The sequence below is a fragment of the Lontra canadensis genome, unplaced genomic scaffold, assembly GCF_010015895.1.
Source record: "Lontra canadensis isolate GAN:19392208 unplaced genomic scaffold, GSC_riverotter_1.0 scaffold75, whole genome shotgun sequence".
Classification (NCBI taxonomy): domain Eukaryota; kingdom Metazoa; phylum Chordata; class Mammalia; order Carnivora; family Mustelidae; genus Lontra; species Lontra canadensis.
This window is the reverse complement of record NW_022631069.1, coordinates 6,401,847-6,424,164: the sequence shown is the minus strand read 5'-3', so window position 1 is coordinate 6,424,164 and position 22,318 is coordinate 6,401,847. Positions and strand designations below refer to the sequence as shown.

The following is a 22,318-nucleotide window of genomic DNA, read 5'->3' as shown; positions in this document are numbered from 1 at the left end:
ACTATACTGAACTACGTGTAGTTCCTGAAGTATATCTTGTTTTCTCTTACATCTGTGCCTTTGCATATACTGTTCCTCTACCTGGAGCATTCTTGTGCTGTTGCCCTGCCCTTTCTCATCACCCAGCAAGCTCCTTGAACTGTGTCCAGAGGTCATTTACTCCAATTACTTCATGACACCTCTTCTTCTTCTGGGCTTCCCCGGCATCATCTCTGAGCCTCTAAGATGACTCTACAGTATTGTTTGCAGCTCGCTGGGCTAAGAGCTTTGTGAGAACACAAACAGACTCCTCTCTCCATGCTTTGCACAGAGCACTTAAATGACAGAATGGAGAGGGGAGAGAACACTGAAGTTTGAATGTCTCATATGTCCGGAAACACGTGTAGTTCTTTGGGAAACAGTTCAATGAGTTCTTTTGCCACAACAGTTCGCAAGGCCATGTCATTATCTCCATTTTATAGCTGATTTGCCCAGTGATGTACGGGAAGTGGGAGAGTCCAGATTTGAACCCAGGCGTGGTTTGATTCCAGTGTCTGGTGATTTCTTTTTACCACGCAGATGGCATGAGTGATTGACGATGAGCAGTGGTATAAGGCAGTGGGAGGAACACGGGCCTGGACAGCAGATGGATCTGGGTTTGAATTCTAATCTGCCCTTTAACCAACTGTCGGCAAATTTCACCATCTCAGAAATCTCCGTTTTCTGTTTTTAAGAATGTGGCTAATGACGTTACCTACTTGAGGAAATCGCTGGGAGCATTAAATAAAATCCTATAGGAAGAGGGTTTTGAATTGGATAGCGCTATATATAGCTATAAGCAAAAGAAAGACTAACAAAGGTTCAAGCAAAGACAGATTTTAAACCACTTCCTATAATAAGAAGTCTGGAGATAGTTCGTCTTCAATGACTGAAGTTTCTTTTTCTCCTAGTCGCAGGGCATGTGTGAAGTCTCCGGCATCATATCAAAAGCCAGAGAAAGTGAGGAGGCGTGGACTACAGTAATGACTTAACTGTTCTCCTAACCACAATCCTGCCATTGCCCCAGCTAGGGGAGAGAGTGATTTCTTTTTAATATTCATATTTTGAGTTTTCAGTTATTTTTCCATTAAAGCATCACTCAGAGAGCTTAGAGATATATATGTAAAGAATAATGTCCAATTATCGCATGACTCATATTGAGTTTCATGCTTTGGCTCAACTGTGTTTTACAAATTTATGTTAAGGCCAGATTTTCTACAACTTAGATTCACTGAATGGTTTTTAGTTACTCAGAAGCCACTGATAATTCTGTAAAATAATAATAAACATAATGATGGTGATCAAGTTCAGCTTCCAGATATTGAGAGGCATATATGCTTTACTGTGACAACCCGTAGAGGCTGTTTTGAGGTAGATGAAGAAAAGGTAGAAGATATGTTGAGAAGCAGATGTTGTATGACTGAAGTACCCAGCTGTGTACTAACAAAATGTATCTCATGCTGGTTAGTTAACAATTCTTTGGTAGTCAGAGACATATGTAAAGCAGTAAGCACAGCATGGGGAAATAAAAAAAAATTAAAAGCTTTTTCTAAGCTTAAAACATTGGCAGTGTCTAGTCTACCATCTGTGTTACCGAAAAGTTGATTTTGTTGTGGGTAAGTCATACCAAGGTCACTTCCAAAACAAAAAAAATTGTTAACCCATAGAGTCTTCATTCTCAAATTAGCATCATATGTCTTGGCACTTTGAACTAGTGAAAAATGTTATATCAGTAAAGTAAATTTCATTTGGGTGCATATAATATAAACGTAATAATTTTATATTGGTACTTCTGTATGTCTGTTATGAAACAGGTTTTTTTTTGTTTGTTTTGTTTTTGTTCAGTTCTTGTTTGAATTTTTTCAGGTCAAATCTATCAGTTATTTTAAAATTTTCTGTCAGAATGCTTCTTGGCCTAATTTAGATGTATGACCATTTAAATACGAACGGAAGCACCACTGACCCTTCCTGTCATGGTCTTCTGGTAAGACGGGCAGGGCTTTCTCATCCTAGAAGTCCTCCTCCTCTGATTGAATAGATGGTAGTCTGTAGGATGGCCTACTTAGGCTAAAGTTCACTCTTTAGTACTTAAAATAATCTTGTTCCATTTTCCCTTACAGGACCAAAAATTGAAAACTTATATCCATAGATTATTTCTATATACTACATCAGCTCTTTGTAATTAGTTTCTTTTGGCTCAGCAATTTTCTTCCTCGCTAATTAGAGATGTTGCAAACCACAACATGGGATTTTCTTAGAAGTAAAATGAAATATCTTAAAACTTTATAGAAATCAAGGCTGATAGAATTTGTCTGAAGTGAAAACAAAAAGTGTAATCAAACATTTATTAATGTATGGGTGTGATGAAACTAGGTTGCACAAAATTAATAAGCTTTGGTATTCATATTCCTATATTAATGGTGTGCAATAACTGAAAAACGTACTTTTGCTTTGATTCAAGAACTAAATGAAGATAGTTTTTATAATACTGTGGCTCCAGAAGGAGATCCTTTTATTAAAGTATTAAAGTTTCTTTATATATAACTTATTTTTTTAAAGATTTATTTATTTTAGAGAGAGTGAGAGTGCACATGAGAAAGTGGGGGGGGTAGGGAGAGAGGGAGAGAGAGTCTTAAGCAGACTTTGCATTGAGCATGGAGCTCAATGCAGTGCTTGATCTCATGACCCTGAGATCATGACCTGAGCCAAAACCAAAATTTGGACACTTACCCGACTGAGCCACCCAGGTGCCCCAATATATAACTTATTTTTAAACTAGAAGCTAGGATTCTGAGAGCCTTGGCATCCCACATAATTTATAATATTGTTCTGGTTATGATAGCTACAAAAACTTTGCTTATTGGCTGGTCTTATTTTTGCCTGTATAGCTTTGCTTTTGATTGGAGTTGAAATATTTTATGCACAGAATGTGGTAGTGTTTGCCTTTTTGAGTACAGAGAGAGAAACTTTGTTTTGGTTAAATACCATTCTGGCAGTACCATAGGAAACTTAGAGTAGAAGTGGACAGAGAGAAGGATGTGTGCAGTCAAAGAAGTGAATTATAAAAAGAAAAAGAGAGGGAAATTAGTGGTCATTATTGGCATTTAGAGATTTACTGCAGGGTCTTCTAGATACTCCATTAATTCATACAGTATCTTTGTGAACTGGGGTCTTACCGAGAAAGAAATAAGGCTTCTGCAGTGTCTGGGTGGCTCAGTCAGTTAAGCATCTGCCTTCGGCTCAGGTCATGATCCCATGATCCTCAGGCCACCTGTGTCCTGGGATAGAGCCTTTGTCAGGCTCCCTGCTCAGTGGGGAGTCTGCTTTTCCCTATGCCCCTCCTCTTGCTCATGCTCACTCTCTCTTTCTCAATAAATAAGTAAAATCTTTAAAAAAAAAAAAAATATATATATATAAAGCTTCTTAAAATTGTTATTTTCTCTAAATTATTTCTCAAAATGAAGAAAAATGTTAATTAAATTTCAGTAATAAATTATTTTAGGAATATATTTACTTGATTAAAAACAATTTTAAGGGGCTCCTGGGTGGCTCAGTGGGTTGAACCTCTGTCTTCCGCTCGGGTCATGATCTCAGGGTCCTGGGATCGAGCCCCACATCAGGCTCTCTGCTCAGCGGGGGGTCTGCTTCCCCCGCCCCCACCACCTGCCTTTCTGCCTGCTTGTGATCTCTCTCTCTGTCAAATAAATAAATAAAATCTTAAAAAGTTTTTTTTTTAATTATCATTAAGGACAAATTTTCATATTTAAAATTTGTCATGTCAATTATACTCAAATTTTTTTTTAATTTCAGAAAAGACAAATAAAAATTTATCATATCATCAGGAAAATAATTTGAGCTTTCCTAAAGTTCTGTACTTATGTTTTAAACAAGAGTTTTATTTATTTGTCAAAGATTTATTTATTTATTTTAGAGAGAGAGAGTGACTGAGCAGGAGTGGGAGGGGCAAAAGGAGAGGGAGAGAAAATCTCAAGCAGACTCCCCATTGGGTGTCGAACCTGACGTGGGGCTCGATCTCACAACCCTGAGATCATGAGCTGACCCAGACCAGGAGTCAGACACTTAACTGACTGTTGCTACCCAGGTGCCCCTAAAGAAGAGTTTTAATGATATTTGTTGAAAACCTGTGTTATAACCATCCCTACTACATTGCATTACATCGTTTTAATTTTTATCTCAGTAATTTCAAATTTTCTAAAACATAAGGATAGGGATAGAAGGAAGTTTTATATAAGGACTCAGTTTTGTTAAGCAAATGAAGAGTATGAATAGCATTTATTTACTTATTTTTTTGCTGGGTACAGTATACTTTATTGATGATACATGACAAGGTAGGACTCCCCAAGCTCTTCCTCTTCTTCAGGGGTTCTGGGATAGAAATTGAAAACTGTGGAGGTCAGGGGATTCTCAGTTATGAGTTGGGGCAAGGACTGCCAAGCAGCTGAGGGCTTCTCTCTTCATCTTGTTCTTGCTGGGACTGGTGGTCAAGGGGGCTCTTATTCCTTGGAGGCCATGTAGACCATTAGGTCCACCACCTGTTGCTGCAGCCAAATTCATCATCCTACCAGGAAATGAGCCTGACAAAGTGGTCATTGAGGGCACTGCCATCCCTGGCATTGAAGGTGGAAGAGTGGGTGTCACTGTTAAAGTTGCAAGAGATAAACTGGTCCTCAGTGTAACCCAGGATGCCCTTGAGGGGGCCCCTCTGATGTCTCTTTCACCGCCTTATTGATGTCATTGTATTTGGCAGCTTTCTCTAGGCAGCAGGTCATATCCATGACCGACATGTTGAGGGTGAGGACTCAGAAGGCCATGCCAGTGAGCTTTCTGTTCAGCTCAGGGATAGCCTTTCCTACAGCTTTGGTGGCACCAGTAGAAGCAGGGATGGTGTTCTGGACAACCCCTTACCCGTCACGCCACAGCTTCCTTGAGGGGCCATCCACCGTCTTCTGGGTGGCAGTGATAGCGTAGAGTCATAAGTCCTGAGTTCCTCCATGATGCCAGAGTTGTCAGGGATGACCTTGGCCAAAGGGGTCAAGCAGTTGATAGTGCAGGAGGCATTGCTGACAATCTTGAGGGAGTTGTCATACTTCTCATGGTTCACGCCCATCACAAACATGGAGGCATCAGTGGGAGGGGGAGAGATGATGACCCTCTTGGCCCCACCCTTCAAGTGAGCCCCAGCCTTCTCCATGGTGGTGAAGACCCCAGTGGACTCCACAACATACTCAGCATCAGCATCACCCCATTTGAATGTGGCAGGTATCACTCCTGAAAGATGGAGATGGGTTTTCCATCAGAAAAAAACAAATTTCCCGTTCTCAGCCTTGAATGTGCCGTTGAATTTGCCAAGGGTGGAAGCATCCTGGAACATGTAGACCATGTAGTGGAGGTCAATGAGGCGTCATTGATGGTGACAGTATCTACTTTGCCAGAGTTAAAAGCAGCCCTGGTAATCAGGTGCCAAAAATAGCCAAATCCATTTACTCCGAACTCCACCCTCATGTCTTGGGGACTCGGCTGGCACTGCACCAGAAGGTGTGGCTGTGTGTCAAATGGGGAGGAGTAGAGAGCCAGTATTTAATTTATTAACGTGCTCATGCTATGCATACCAATGACTGGTGCGACTTTTGGGATGTTTCTTCATTCTGTGGGTCTTTGTTTTCTCACCTGGAAAATAAATGAAAAAAGAAAAAAAGAAGATAAATGACATATATTATATGAACTCTAAACATCATATTTAGGAGACAGTAGATTTTTTATTCAGTCCAAATCCTATAGCAAGGTGTTCAAGACTTTTCATAGCTAGACATCTTTAGCTATATTTTAATTTAATTTACTTTAACAAATTTTGTTGTATTCCCCATTCTCTAGACTTACAGATTCTGTCTGTGGGGTGCAAGCAGAAATGTAGTATACTTAGCTAATCTCCACGCTTATCCCCATTTACAGTTCTTCCTGTGTTTCCTGTTCTGGTCAGTGGGATTACTGTTAACCTTGTCATTCTCTGTGGCAAGCACAATGCTAAGTGCTTTTACATGCCTCCTTTTCTAATTCATCCTCACGACAACCCTGGTATGTCGACAATATTATTACCTGCATTTTACAGAGGAAACAGAAACCCATAGAGATGAAGTCATTGCCCAGCTGAAATGAGTCCGAGCCAAACCTCTCACCCAGGAGTGTTCTCAGAGCATAGGCAAGCCTTAACTTCTAGGTGATACTGCCTTCTCTAGGTGATACTGCCTTCTCTCTGCGCAGCCTCCCAAGTCCTGTTGGTTCTACCTCATAAATAAGGCTTGAGAGCTTTTCCTCACCTGCCCTTCCCTTGCTATTACTTTAAAGATTTTTTTATTTTATTTTATTTTGACAGAGAGAGATCACAAGTAGGCAGAGAGGCAGGCAGAGAGAGAGAGAGAGAGAGAGAGAAGGAAGCAGGCTCCCTGCTGAGCAGAGAGCCCGATGCGGGGCTCGATCCCAGGACCCTGAGATCATGACCTGAGCCGAAAGCATAGGCTTAACCCACTGAGCCACCCAAGTGCCCCCCTTGCTATTACTTTAATTTAGATTCTTCATCCTCATCATCCAGACTATTTTGAGTCTCCTCTTCAGGGTTCCTGTAACTCTTCTCTCCTTGTCTAACATAGGAGTAGATGGTTCAGATCATTTAATGCTTTCCTTACTACCTATAGGTTAAACTGTAAGATTCTCAACATTTATAGTCTGTCCCCAGTTTATATTAGCTGCTCATTTTCCTCTTGTATTACACTGTAGACTTCTTGAGACTGGGGTATCTTTGTATTCCTTGCAATATTGTGGACGTAATTGCTTAGAGAACTGTTGTTGACTTAATGAGGTAGACCTTGGCAAGTTCTTGGCTTGGCAATTCAGAAAATACTTTGCTAGAATTAAAATGAATTACTCTGTGTGGTAGCTATAGTAAGGTTATTTTAGTATATTAATAATTCACACATTATTATTTTAATGAAGTAATAATTCATGTAGTCCTCCAGTAATATTAATTTGAATTAATAAGATTTTAAGTTATTACCTGTAGCTGTCTCGAGTTCCTGTAGAATTCTTTTTTTCCAGAAGGGAATTAATAGAATTGAGACATAGCAAAAGCGTACACATCAGGTCTGGGACATTCATTATGGTACAGAATAAAAATTAATAGTCATCGGCTTCTTGGTAGGAGTTTGAGTCAAAAATTTACGGTATTTACTTTGTGTAAATAAGTCTGTAATCAGGATCTTTTACTGTGTTCAAAATGTACCAGTGATTCATGAACCACTCTACGGGATAATGTGGATGGATAACTGGCATAATCCTATACTTGGTTTTGTTTTAATTTCCATCACGTCTTTTTAAGTCTTTTTTAATCAGAACTTTTGGCGGCTGCATTGGAACATGGTAAAAGTTATTGGCTGCCAGTTGTGACATTATTTTTAATAGAAATGTTTACATCATAAAAAGGTTCTTAACAAATATATTGGTGGGTAAGTTTCCATGATAGATAAAATATTTAAAAATAGTCTTCATTTAGTATCTCTGTAAGTGTTAATAACTGTATTTTTTGTGTGTTTACTCATGACTTTAAAACATTGAGATAGAATTCACATATAGTAAAATTTACCATTTTATAGATTGTACTTCAGTGGCTGTTAGTCTATCCACAGAGATGTATAGCCATCACCGATCCACCCCATAAAGAAATCAGTGCCCTTTTGCAGGCACTTCCCTTTCTTGGCTCTAGCCAGCCCCTGGCAGCAAGTGATCTACTTTCTGTCCCTATCGATTTGCCTGTTCTGGACATTTCATACGGATTTACACAGTACGTGGCCTTTTGTGTCTGGGCTTCTTTCACTTAGCATGTTTCCAAGGTTTATCCATGTCACAGCATGTAGTAGTTCTTCATTACTTTTTCTAGTGGAATCCTGGTCCACTCTATGGCTTTGACACATTGTGGTCATCTATTCATCAGTTGATTGGCATTGGAGTTCCCGCTTTTTGACTATTATAAATAATGTCATTCTGAACATTTGTACACAAGTTTTTATGTGAATATATGTTTTCTTTCTCTGGGACATAATCCTAGCAGCAGAATTGCAGTCATATGGTAAGTCTGTGTTTAGCCATTTGAGAACATGCTAGACTGTTTTCTAAAAGTGACTGCAACATCTTGCATTCCTGCCAGCAGAGCAATGTCTAAGGAGTCCAATTCTTCCATATCCTTGCCAACAGTTGTTATTGTATGACTTTTTGATGATAGCCATTCTAGCGGGGGAGGCATGATCTCTAAGATAAGTGAGTTTCCTTATAACATAGTATTAAATTAATGAAGGAATAATTATTTTCCAGTTTGCAGAAAACTAACTCAATTTACATTTTCTTCTATAACTATTATTAAATAATTGAAACCTATTAATTACACCAGCTCCAGATACATAAAATTAAATGTCCTTTAAAAAAATCGCACACATAAATTTTCATAAATGTATTTGGTACTCCATCTCCTAAATACATGTGAGAACTGCTATTTTTATACACTTAAGGTGTAAGTGCTTAAACCCACAGAATACTTAGTTTTTCTTTGATTGTTCATGTTGATTGTGAAAGAACAATTCTCTTGTCAATATATTCACACTGATTCAAATAGGATTAGAAGTGTAATTGAAAATAGCATTTTAAGTCTTTCCTTTTAAAAATACAAAAATGTTGCATTTTAGTAGTTTCACAGAAATGGGTAGTGCAACTTTAATGAAATGAAAATAAGCTATAATAAGAAATGTCTTGTGCTAGTTTTGGTAGTACTCACTGTATTTTAAGTAGGCAAATACTAGTAAAGAATGAGCTAATTATGCTTGTAATCATTTTCTTCAATTGAACTGAGACAGATCCAAGAAGCGTCTTTAAAGACAGTGTGGAGAGAAAGCAGTTAGAACTTTGAATCCTTCTCTGTCCTGAAAGTCATGCTTGGGCTTTCTGTTGATTGATTGTGTGTGTGTGTGTGTGTGTGTGTGTGTGTGTGTATGTGTGAGCATATACAGCTAATTTTACTATTTTTCTCAAATACTTCTTGAGGACATATATAAGAATAAGGATTAACTTTTAATATTAAAATAGGGGTAACATGGGGTGCCTGGGTGGCTCAGTGGTTTAAAGCCTCTGCCTTTCGGCTCAGGTCGTGGTCCCGGGGTTCTGGGATCGAGCCCCACATTGGGCTCTCTGCTTGGCAGAGAGCCTGCTTCTTCTCTCTCTCTGCCTGCCTCTCTGCCTACTTGTGATGTCTGTCAAATAAATAAATAAAATAGGGGTAGCGTGATTACTCAGTAAAGATCCTTTCTTTACCCAAGCTGCTGATTGGAGTTAAGTACCTGGCAAGCCTCAATCCATGCCTCTCCTTTAATAGTACCAGTCACCAGTGTTCCTAAAGTTGTACAAGCATAATGGTCTGTATTCTTGTATATAATGGGTAGGAAAAGTTTTTAACTGACAACTAATCTGTGTGTGGTAGTACATCTATATTCTTTCCCTCATTTGTTAGTAGGTATCATAGCCCTTAGGTTGCTAAGACCTGTCTGCTCAGAATAATAGTGGTATTTCTTCATATAGATGACCCTCGTTTCTTTTAAAGTAACGATTTACGGGGCACTTGGGTGGCTCAGTTGGTTGAGGGACTGCCTTTGGCTCAGGTCATGATCCTGGGGTCCTGGGTTCAAGCCCCACATTGGGTTCCCTGCTTAGCGGGGAGTCTGCTTCTGTCTCTCCCTCTGCCCTTCCCTCCTACTCCTGCACATGTTCTCTCTGTCTCTCAAATAAATGAGTACAATCTTAAAATAAAGTAATGGTTTATGGTACTAACCAAATACATTTAAAAGTTTTATTTTTTCACTAAGTAATCTCTGTGCTCAACACGGGGCTCAAACTCACAGCCCCAAGATCAAGGGTCTCATGCTCTACCGACTGAGCCAGCCAGGTGCCCCAATCCAAATGCATTCTTTTAAAGTTAAATTAGTTGCTTAGAAGAAAACATTTTCCAGTGGCAGGTGGCCATAATGTGACACACTGGTTGGTAAAGGATCAGTGCTAACCTAGGTGCCCAGGTGGAATAAAATGAATAAGCAGGAGCTGATCGTGATTGGCGGTAAGAGTGACGTCACAGCAGCCTGGCAGATGAGGCATGAGTCCTGAGTTCCCTCATTCAGTCTCATGTTAGGGCAGGAAATGAATTCTTTGTAAGGGTTGTATTATGTTTGGGGCGTGTGTGTGTTTTGTGTGTGTGTGTGTGTGTGTGTGTGTGTGTGTGTGTGTGTGTAGGCTCCCATCTTTAAATCGTATAATGTTAAGAAAGACAAGATAACCTATCTAGAAGATTTGGGGGTTGGAGCTGCATTTTTCATCATTGTAACATCTTGGGTTTATAATTCTAAACAATTGGAAGGACATCCATCCAGAATAACTTGGAAATTCCTGGGAGATTGTCTGCAAATATATTATTTCTTTCAGTCCATTCAGTTAATATCTGTATTCAATTTGCTGATTGTTTTTTAGGAGAAAATTGGGTCTGCCTAAGTGAAATTGGTTTGGCCTTTGTATTTAAGGGAGTCTCTTCTTAAGTTTTGTTATCAGGATTAGGTCAGTCTATAGAATGAACTGATTAACTTTATATAGGGATTATGTGTTCTGTTAGGCTTTAACTTCTAAAAATGAACTCATCCTAAATGACTTTGAGGGTATATAGATAAGTGACTGGTTTTCCACCCTCTGGCTTTGAGTCTCTTCACATCCTCTTTGTCTTCTTGAAGTACTTTTTTGTAATGTGTATTTTTCCTGGAGCCAAAGCTCTGTAAATTTTTAAATCTTTAAAATAAATTTGTGTACAGTATTACAGACTTTTAAAAAAAGATTTTATTTATTTATTTATTTATTTATTTATTTGTCAGAGAGAGCCAGTGTGCTCACTGGGGAGAGCAGGGGGAGTGACAGGCAGAGGGAGAGGGAAAAAGCAGGCTCCCCACTGAGCAGGGAGCCAGAGGCAGGGCTCAGTCCCAGGGCCCCGGGATCATCATGACCTGAGCCAAAGGCAGACACTTAAGCCATGAGCCACACAGGCTCCCCAGTATTACAGACTTTCAAAAAATTTCCCATATTTGCAGTTATATCACTCTTTAATTTCTGATGTTCCATAAGGCTCACTTTTTGATACCAGTCTTCCTGAAAGTGTCATAATGAAGGTCACTACAAGAACAATGTTTTACTTCAGGTTTTTGTCCCTCATAAAGAGATCAACATCATTTAAGGAGGCTTTTTCGAGGCAGAGGTGGGCAGTACACTCAAGGAGTTATAATTCCCCTGGGGATATAGCATTAACAGGAGAAAATCCTCCCAAATATTTTTTACTCTGTATAGTGGGATTGTGGGTGGTTTTTATTCTCTAGCATTTTCTTCTCTATTTTGATGCATTTTCTACAGAGAAAATAAACACATAGTAGAAATAAACGTAATCTTAATTGCCAGAGCAATGTGTCTGTACACACTAGTTTTTCCTCTCTGCCCATATCCCGTTGTCAGTCCCCTGACTGGTTAAGCAGAAATGAGGATAGATGGATAATGAATGTTTCTTCATGATTGCTTTCTTAGCTCCCAACAGGGATTCTGAAGTATTCCATTTAATAAAGTAGCCAATTACAGACATACTGAAATGATCATCTTTTTGCTCTGGAGGGATGGTCTTTGCTTACAGAGAGGAGAGAGAGATCCCAGTGTCTCTCTTTTCCTGAACAGAAGTGTAAACTGTTGATTTCTCTTTTTTCCTGCCAAGAGAGGACCTTGCTTACTTCTCCCAACTTCCCCTTTCAGGAAGAGAGAGGAGTAAGAGAGACAGGAGGTAAACTGAGTATAGTTAGCACTAACTGCTGTAAGGTTCCTGTCCTGGAGAGCTGGTGTGCAATTTTTAGGTAGTCAAAGTATGTAGCCACAAGGGATTCTATTTGGGAATTAAAGTGCAGTGAAGTCATTTGGCATCAATTCACTTTGGAGTTTTGAGACAATTAACTGTCTCACTGCAGAACTTTAATTTGAAATCTGTTTTGAGGATTGATGACCTCTTTGGAAGATCTTGCTGTAACTATTCCGTTAGGATGTCAGATTTAGCCAAGTGTTCATGTGTTAATTCTACTGGATTAGTTTCTGCGCATATGCGTACATTGTCCTCTGAACATGTTATGTTTTAACTATTTGACCTCTTTTTATATGCTGTTAAGAGACATGAGGGTGCAGATGTGGTACTTTGAGTTTTACCTTGACAATAAAGGTATTCTCTTTTTTCTTTAATCTCTAAGAGTATACCAAAGCCTTTGCAGTGACTTCTGATACAGGACAATCTCTTAGAAGTATGGTTTTAGTATTTTATAGTGACAAAAAGAGAATCACAAACACTCTAGATGTGTATTTTTTTCCTCTGTTGCTTCGAATAGGATTATACAACCTCTAGGGTGATGTGCCAATTCAGCAAAATGGCACAGACCAAAAAGTAAGGAGGTTAATGTAAGATGAGGGAGAAACAAACAAACAAACAAACAAAAATAGGACAAAAGAAAAGCCAAGATGAGAAAGATTCATTGACGTAGTTTTACTCAAGGACAGGGAAAGGTTTTTTTGGTTGTTGTTGTTTTTGTTTGTTTTTTGTTTTTTTTTTGTTTTTTTTTTGTTTTTTTTTTTTTGCCCTCACTATCGGCAAAGAATATAGCAAGAATTTTCACTTTGATTATTCATTATTAAGCAAATGAAAGTGGCCAGAGTGGACCTTTAAAAAAAATCCCAATAAAATACAGGAACCCATAGCAAATCTAATAGAGGAAAAGAGAAGGAAATGACTGTACAAACTAAAAAGGAACATTAGGGGAGGTGCCTGGGTAGCTCAGTCAGTTAAACGTCTGACCCTTGATTTCAGCTCAGGTCATGATCTCAGGGATGTGAGATTGAACCCGGTGTCGGGTTCCGTGCTGGGTGTGGAGCCTGCTTAAGATTCTCTCTCTCGGGGCGCCTGGGTGGCTCAGTGGGTTAAGCCTCTGCCTTTGGCTCGGGTCATGGTCCTGGGGTCCTGGGATCGAGCCCCGCATTGGGCTCTCTGCTCGGCGGGGAGCCTGCTTCCCCCTCACTCTCTCTGTGCTGCTCTGCCTACTTGTGATCTCTTTCTCTCTGTGTCAAAGAAATAAATAAAATCTTAAAAAAAAAAAAAAAGATTCTCTCTCTCCCTCCACCCTGGAAAACAGTATGGAGGTTCCTCAAAAAGTTAAAAATAGAGCTACCCTACAACCCAGCAATCAGACTACTAAGTATTTACCCAAAGGATACAAACACAGTGATCTGAAGGGGCACCTGCACCCCAGTGTTCATAGCAGCAATGTCCACAATAGCCAAACTGTGGAAAGAGCCCAATTATCATATGATTTCACTCATATGTAAGAAACAAGCAGAGGATCATAGGAGAAGGGAGGGAAAAATAAAATAAGATGAAATTAGGGAGACAAACCATAAGAGACTCTTAACTGTAGGAAACAAGCTGAAGGTTGCTGGAGGGGTCGGGGGGTGGAGGGATGGGGTTACTGGGTGATGGACATTAAGGAGGGCATGTGATGTTAATGAGCACTAGGTGTTCTATGCAACTGATGAAATTACAGAACTCTACATCTGAAACTAATTATATATTATACGTTAATTAATTGAATTTAAATAAAATAGATTCTTTCTTTCTGCCCGTCCACCTCCCCATCTAAAAAAATAAAGTAAAAAGGAATACTGTAAATTGGGAAGAGATCTACAAAATTATGAGACTGCTATGCAGAGTTTTGTGGTACCATTCTTGGAAATCTTGATGAAATCTAAAATTTTCTAGCAAATGTAAACCATTAAAATCAATTAGAGAAGTAGAAGATGTGATTGTGATTCCTCTATGAAATTCCTTTAGCTGGGTTCCATTGTTCGTGAGGTAAAGAAACCTCCTATTTGCCTTCAAATCACATGTGACTTCTGCCTGCCTCTCCAGCCCTGTGGCCTTACTCCTTTGGTTCCTGCACTCTGGCCAGACCGATTTTTCTGTTCATCTTGTACACAACTGTCCTCTCAATCCAGGCCTTTTGTATGTCCCGTTTGTTTTGCCTGAAATGCTCTTACCCTTGTTTTGAGCAGTTGATTTCTATGTACCTTTAGGTTTCAATTCAAAATTTCATGTCCCTGGGGAAACAATCCCTTAATTTTCACAGACTTGATTTGGGTATTTATGTCATATGTTTTCATAGTTCCCTATACCTTCTCTTCATATGCTTACTACTGTTAACAATGATTCTGATTATCTGTGTCTCTTTTCCCTGGACGAGACCATAGTCTCTTTGAGGGTAGCATTAACGGCTGTTTGGCACACCATTGGAGCTCTAGTTCCAATGCATAGATGCGTATTAATGAATACTTGCTGGATGAATAAATACCTGTATAGTCAGATAACTTTTCCATTTCTTTAATTACAAGAATTACAAACCCATTTTCTTCAAACAAGACCAACAAAACAGAACTAAGCGGATGTATGGACACATTCTTCCAAGCTTTCCAGGAAATCATTTTCTATATTAAACTGTTTCATAGTATACCTATATACATATGGAAAGCCATTCAGTTCATTCTGTGCCAATATCAAATTTGACAAAGACCAAAAAGTAGTTATTATAGACCTAGTTCAGTTATGGGAAGCCAATATGAAATTCTAGCAAATCAGATTCAACAGGATATTAAAAAAACAATGTCATAATCAGATAGAATTTCTCCATTGAATAAAAAAATGTGTGGGGATAGAGGTCCAAATATGAAAAACTACATGATTATCTCAATCAATGCCAGAAGAGTTTGATAAAATTCAGTATTCTTTAATAAGATGAAGATTACTGTAGTTAATTTTTAAAAAAGAATTTCTCTCCAAACCAAGAACCAACATTATGCTATGTAATGAAATGCCTGAGACATTTCTGTGAAAATAGAATAAAACAAAGCCTCAATAGTACCACCATTAGTTCACTTTTTGTTTTGTTTTTGTTTCTGCCAAGTTCAAGACAACATAATGAAATATAACAGAAATTAGAAGTAGGATTTATGGTAAAATAGATGCAGTTCCTGTGATTTGTAGGTGGGAATGGTTATACCTAGAAATGAAAGAGAAAATGAAAGACACTTAGAATAGATATGAATTCATATGAAAGTTGACATTGAATAAAAAGATAAGGTTAGTGACTTTTCTACAACATAAAAAGGTAATGTAGTGGGAGAATGCTCCATTTATTATAGCATCAAAGAATACCTTAATGAAAAGAGATGAGGCTAATCAATGAAGAAAATTATGAAATTTTACTGAAAGATAAAAAAAGAAAAATTTAATGGAAAAAAAAAAAAGAAAAAATCATACTATGATCCTGAATGGGATGACAGAATAAAAATATACATGCTTCCAAAATTGGTTAATAATTACTGTGTCAGAATCCCAAAATGTTTCTTTTGAAATTTAACCAGAAAATTTAAGTTCATTTGGAAGAATAAATAAAGGATAAAAACAAAGACAATTTTCAATGAATAGTTATTAGGAAGAAATAGTATTACCAAATACCATTTTTTATAAAAAAACAATTTAAACAATGTAATGCTGAAGACTAATCAAACCTATCGAATAAGCCCAGAAAGACCTTTCACGATATGTAAGAAGTTAATACATGGTTTTAAAAAGAAAATGCTGGTGGGGTGGCAAAAAAAATTTTTTTTTAATAAGTAAAAAGAAACTTAAAGATCAGGCAATTAGCTTCGTAAAACAAAAGATATATGAACAGCCAATGAGCACATGAAAAATGATCAGTATATTAATTATCAGGCAAATGCAAATTAAGACCCTCTTGAGATACTCCCATATATACCCATTAGAATGGCTAAGTTAAACCTGACAATACCAATTGTTGACAAAGATGTAGAATTCTCATTAATGGCTGGTAGAAATGTAAAATGTTACAACCACTTTAGGAAACTGTTCAGCAACTTCTTTTAAAAATTTAAACATACACCTAATCATACAATCCAGTTTCATCAATCACGCCTACATAATGGAAATCCAGTTTACCCAAGAGAAATGAAAACATATGTTCACTCAAACACTGGTCCACAAATGTTCCTATCAGCTTTATCTACATTAACCCTTACTACTAAGATCTGTTAATTTCTCACAACACTTCTGACACCAAATGTGGTTTTTCCATATCGGTTAATTCTCTAATTCTATGCAGATACCAGATGGGAATTCTGCAATTTAATTCAATTCTTACACAATCTACAAGTCAGCAGAGACCTCCTGATTAAGGGTTTAGGTCCCAAGACTGCCTCCTACTTCAGGCACCAATCACATATAGTGGGTCCTCAGGTTACCCACACTTCAGCCTGACCTCACTACCGATCGGGGTTTCTTTTTTTTTTTTTAAAGATTTTATTTATTCATTTGACAGAGATCACAAGTAGGCAGAGAGGCAGGCAGAGAGAGAGAGGAGGAAGCAGGCTCCCCACGGAGCAGAGAGCCCGATGTGGGGCTCGATCCCAGGACACTGGGATCATGACCTGAGCCGAAGGCAGAGGCCTTAACCCACTGAGCCACCCAGGCGCCCCCCGATCGGGGTTTCTTAAACACTTTCTCGGTTTCCATTGTTTGCTATATCATGTCTTATAGCATTCAGTGGAAGCCTTTACATATTACTACTGGTTTATTATAAAGGATACTATAAAGAATATAAATGAACATCCAGATGAAGAAGTGTGAGAGATCTGGGAGTCCCAAGTGCAGGAGCTTTCTTCCCCGTGGAGTTGGGGATATATTCTCCTGCTGACACACGATATGTTCACCAACCTTGACATCCTCCCAACCCACTTAGGGTTTTCATGACACTTCCATTATGTAGGCATTGATTGATGACATCGTTGGCTATTGGTGGTCGAACTCAGTCTCCAGACTCTGGACGTCAGGGTTAGGGCTGGTACTTTCAACCCTCTAGTCATACAGTTGGTTCCTCTGCTAACCAGCACCCCGTTGTGTAGCTATCAAGGAGCCTGTGACAGTCATTTAATTAGCATGAACTCAGATACGGTTGAGAGGGGGCTTATTAGGAATAACAGAAGATGTTCCTGTCACCCTTATCACTTAAAAAATAGCAAGGATTAGGAGCTTTGTGCCAAGAACTGGAGGAAGACCAACAAAATATGCATATTATAATTGAGATATCATTGACCTATAATGTTAGTCTCAGGTGCACAACATATTGATTTGAAAATTGTATACATTGTGAAATTATCACCACAATAAGTCTAGTTAATATCTATCACTACACATAATTATAGAATTTTTATATGTGTGATGAGAACTTTAAGATTACTCTTTTAGCAACTTTCAAATACGTGATACAGTGTTATTAACTATAGTCACCATGCTGTACCTTACATCCTCATGACTGCTTTTATGACTGGAATTTTGTACCTTTTGACCCCCTTCATCCATTTTGCCCACCTCTTTTCTCCCTTGCCTCTGGCAACCACCAATCTGTTTTCTGTGTCTATGAATTCAATTTGTTTCATTGTTTAAATTTGACATATAAGTGAAAGTATATGATTTTCGTCTTTCTCTGATTTATTTTTCTTAGCACAATGCCCTCAAGGCCCATCCATGTTGTAACAAATGGCAAGATTTCCTTTTTTTTTTTAATGGCTGCATAATGTTCTTTTGTGTATATATACCACATTGCCTTCATCTATTCATCTACTGGTGGACACTTAATGTTGCTTTCATGTCTTGAAAATATTTTTTTTTCTTTTTTTTTTTTTTTTTAAGATTTTACTTAGTTATTTTAGAGAGAGAGATCATGAACTGAGGGAGGAACAGAGGGAGAAGGACAAGCAGACTCTGTGCTGACGTGGGGCTTGATCTTACGACACTGAGATCATGACCTCAGCTGAAATCAAGAGTCAGGTACTTAACCCACTGAGCCCCCCAGGCACCCTAAAAATATTTCTTATACCTAAAAAATTTCTTATACCACAGTATCACAGACCCAAACTGAAAACAACCTACTTGTCCCATCAGATGAATGGATTGTAAAAAGTAGTGTAGCTATGTAGGGGATATACCACTATTCAGGAAAACAAAGGGAGTGATCCAGTGAGACATGCAACAGTGTAAATAAATCTCATAATTATTATATTGAATGAAAGATGCTGGACCCTGAAGACTTTTATACTGTTAGGACTCCATTTACATAAAATTCTAAATACTTCTAACTAATTTTTAATGACTGAGAACAGCAGATCATTGCTTGCCTAGGGACTGAAAAGCAGCGTGAGGAAACTTTTGGGGGTGAAAGAAATGATCAGTTTCTTGATTGTGGCAGTAGTTTCATAGATGCATACATCTTTCAAAACTCTTTGAATTCTATACTTGAAATAGATGCTATTTATTATGTATGTATGTCTGTATTGTGTGTATCATGACATATTGTATGTTTCTAGCTTTCTCTCATCTGCCACATCCAGTTGGTCAGTACATCCTGTTGGCTATACTTTCAGAAAGTGTCCAGAATTCAATGACCTTTTTCTATTCCAGTGCTACTCCTCTAGTCCAAACTATTAGATAATTGTTCTAGACATTCGAGTGGTCTTGAGATGCTACGCCTGCTTTCTGTACAGCAGTAGCTAGAGTGAGTCATCATGTTGAAACCTAGGTCTGGTCACATCACTCTCTTGCTCAATACCTTGTGTGATATCATTTTATTTAGAATAAGTCCATCTTACTGGAGTTCTTACAGTAGCCTTATAGGAACTTACAAGATCTGGCTTCCTGATACCTCTCTGACCTCATCTCCTGCTTTTCTCCACTTCCTGCGTTCCACCTGTATTACCTTCCTTGCCTTGCCTTGAGCATTCCAGACAACCTTTACTTTAGGGACTTTGACCTTGCCTTCCCTGTAATGTTTTTCTCCAGGCATATATGTGGGTATTCCCTGACTACTGTATGTAAGTCACTACCAGCTGCCAATCCCACTCCCTATTTCTATTCTCTGCTTTATTTTGCTCCACAGCACTTATTACCGCCTTACATACTATGCTTCACTTACTGCTGATTTTTTTTTTTTTCTCTTTTCCCTGCCTAGGTTGTAGTCTTGCTGAGGGCTGGGAATTTCGTACCTCCTCCCCCACAGCTGTTTTCACATAGTAGGCACTCCACATATGTTTGTGGAATGAATAAAATGCTTTCACTTGTACTACATACAAATCAAGTTCACAGTGAAGCTCATTGAGTAGATGAAAAGTGGATGATGTGCTTCTGAAGCAAGTTACTGTAAAGTTTATGTTCTTTGCATTTTCCAGTAGGTATTCTTCATCTAAAATATGGAATTTTAAGGAGTTGTTCAATTAGGGAATTAATTTGATATATAGTATTTTCTGTTTCCTTGTTTGTAAAAGGAGGTAGGTAGACTGATCCCTAAAATCCCTTTTTGTTTTCAAAGTCTGTGATGCTTTTAACCTGAATCCTTGTGGTTTGGGGCTGCTGAGAAACTACCTTTTAGGCTCTCTATAAATCGAGATTAGTGCCTTTATTTCCTTCAGTTTTTATTCCTTTTTAAAAAATCCCTATAGCTCTGTTTGGCGAGGAAGAGGTTAATACTAGGAGGAGGGTGGCAATTCAAGGGACCAGAGCTTATCTCAGCAGCTGGGCTGGGGGGGGGGGGCGTTTCAAATGACTAAGAATGGCCAAGATGTAATCAGAATAGGAATCGGGACATACTTTTCTTTTGTCTACCGATTGAGGAATTTAATGGGGGTTATGCCCCAGAATTTATTTTCAAATTATGAATGTAAGTCAGGAGAGAAAGTAGAATTTGATGCATTACATTTTATAGATAGCAAGGGCTTTGTCCTGTATATAGATGGATTTTTTTTGGATTTAAAAATTTTTTGAAGGCGTAAAAAAGGAAAGATCACCAGAAGATCACAGCTCTTATTCCTTTGGGCCCTATCTTTAACAACAACAACAACAACAACAACAACAACAACAAAGATTTACTTAAAAGAAAGAATGCCCTTACTGAAAAGTGAGGAGTAATACAAAAGATAGAGTAAATTTGTTTTCATGATCTAGAATGCAGTTCTTTTTTTTTTCCCCCTTGCTTGTAGCAAGAATTACTATCAAACTCCACTCATTAGGCCAGAGGTCCTTGTGTAAGCCCAAGACTTGCCACTCCCAAGACTTGCACATTACCTACCTGCACTTGTGAGTTTTTAGGCCCCACGGCTAAAAATGCAGTTCTTTTTATAGTCTTTAATTTCCAAGTAGTATCGATCATTGGGTTACAGATGTTTTAAGTTTCACCTGCCCTTGCTTTTAGGATGAACTAGTTTTATATGCTCCTGTCAGTTCTTGTTTCACTGACTTGGGGAAGCATAAAACGCTGCGTCAGTGATGGGTTTTGGTTCATGCATCCATCACTTTTTAGGAATATGCTCCCTAGGGTTATTGTTTTACATTGCTTTTCCATCAAAACTTCAAAAGAAGAGATGTCTTGAATATTATTAGTACCCTAGTGTTGTTTTCTTGAAATACCTAGATATTTGTAACCGCTAAGATGCTGAGCATGAAAACAGTGACGGTGTCACTGAGTCACGTCAGTAGAGCACATGCTGTAGGTTGTTTTTCTGACAGGACAGATGTTTGTGAGCTGATTCATCCGAAGGCTTTCCAAGCCCCGGTGCGCTTCTTACGTTGTGTTTGCTGCAGGTTGGCTTGGTCGTGTGCAGTCACGAGTTGGGGAGGAGAAAGAGCCCAACCAACCTCTACCATGTTCTGAGGCATATTTTTGCTTTTCAATGGAACTAAACCAGTATGAATGTTGAGAGAGATCAAAATTTGGCAGCTTTTCATTTGCTTGATATTTATAAACAGGCTTTTCTTCAGGGAAAGGAATTTGGAGGAGGACAGAAGTGTTACTCTCTTTTCTTATGTATCTGCAATTTCCTATTTGACCCACACAGATTTAACATTCTAATGCTGATGGGCAGTCCATTTGAGATCTGAGACTATCTGACAATAATGGATCAATATACAAACATTTCTATACCTTATACGGTGAGGAAAATGGAGTAAGTATGGGTGTGGAGAGAATGTGCTGACCTCTACACTTCTCATCTTGTCCTCAGCAAGGAGTTTATGGTAACTTTCATGGATTCCCTTTTGTTGTTTAAATGGCTAGTATTTACTGAGTACCTGTTAAGTGCTGACCCCCTTTTCTTGGTGGGGGAATGGAGTGGTGAACAAGATATTTTCTACTCTTTTTTAAAGGAAGATTTTATTTATTTGTTTATTTGTTTATGTATTTATGTATGTATTTTAGAAAGAGCATGTTTGAGTGGGGGAGGGCAGACAGAGGGGAAGGGAGAGCAAGAGAGAGAATCTCCAGCAGTCTTCCCACTGAGTGCGGAGCCTGACGAGGGGCTGGATCTCACAACCCTGAGATCATGACCTGAGCCAAAACCAAGAATCGGATGCTGTACTGACTGAGCCACCCAGGCACCCCAGATGGTTTCTACTCTTAAGAATGGATTGTGTTAAAAAAAAAAAAAAAAAAAAGATTATGTGGGGGGGGTGGAGGTAGATAGATAATAAACATGTACATAAATAAGATAATTTTAATTACCAGTAAGATAATGTTGATAAATATGGAGAAGATAAAAGAGGTTTTGGTAGATTGCAAAGGTCATGGGGTATGGTGAGAGCTGTTTAGCTGAAGTCAGAGAAAGCTGCATTGAAGAGGTGACTTTTGGATCGGGACCTGAAGGGTGAAGATGAGGAAAAACCATGAGAGGCCATGTATAAGAACATTCCCAGCAGAAAAAAACTACAAGGTGGTAATAAACCTGGTATGTTCAAGGACAGTGAGCCAAGGGGGAAGAGGAATAAGAGATAAGCTTGGAGAAATAGCCAGGGACCAGGTCCCATGGAGATTAATAAGCCATAGGACGGAGTTTGGATTTTTAAACACGTGACAGAAGACATTCATAGGGTTTTTCAAAGTGAGGTGTATAAATCCATGTGGAAGACGGACAAGAGGACAGCAGAAATGGAAGCAGGAAGATCAGGTAGGACACTGTTGCTGAGGTAGGGGGAAGATGGTGGTGGCTTAGATCACCATGGTTGCAGTGGAGAGTCAAGCAGTGAAGC

The 22,318-nt window shown here is 38.6% G+C and overlaps 1 protein-coding gene and 1 pseudogene across 3 annotated transcripts in view; one reads left to right on the top strand and one right to left on the bottom strand.

The window, feature by feature from the left end:
- The window catches only part of MAGI3 (membrane associated guanylate kinase, WW and PDZ domain containing 3), a 229,229-nt gene that overhangs the window by 55,599 nt on the left and 151,312 nt on the right, over positions 1-22,318 (top strand). The gene's annotated exons all lie outside the window — the stretch shown is intronic.
- Positions 4,533-5,807, bottom strand: LOC116881568 (annotated as a pseudogene).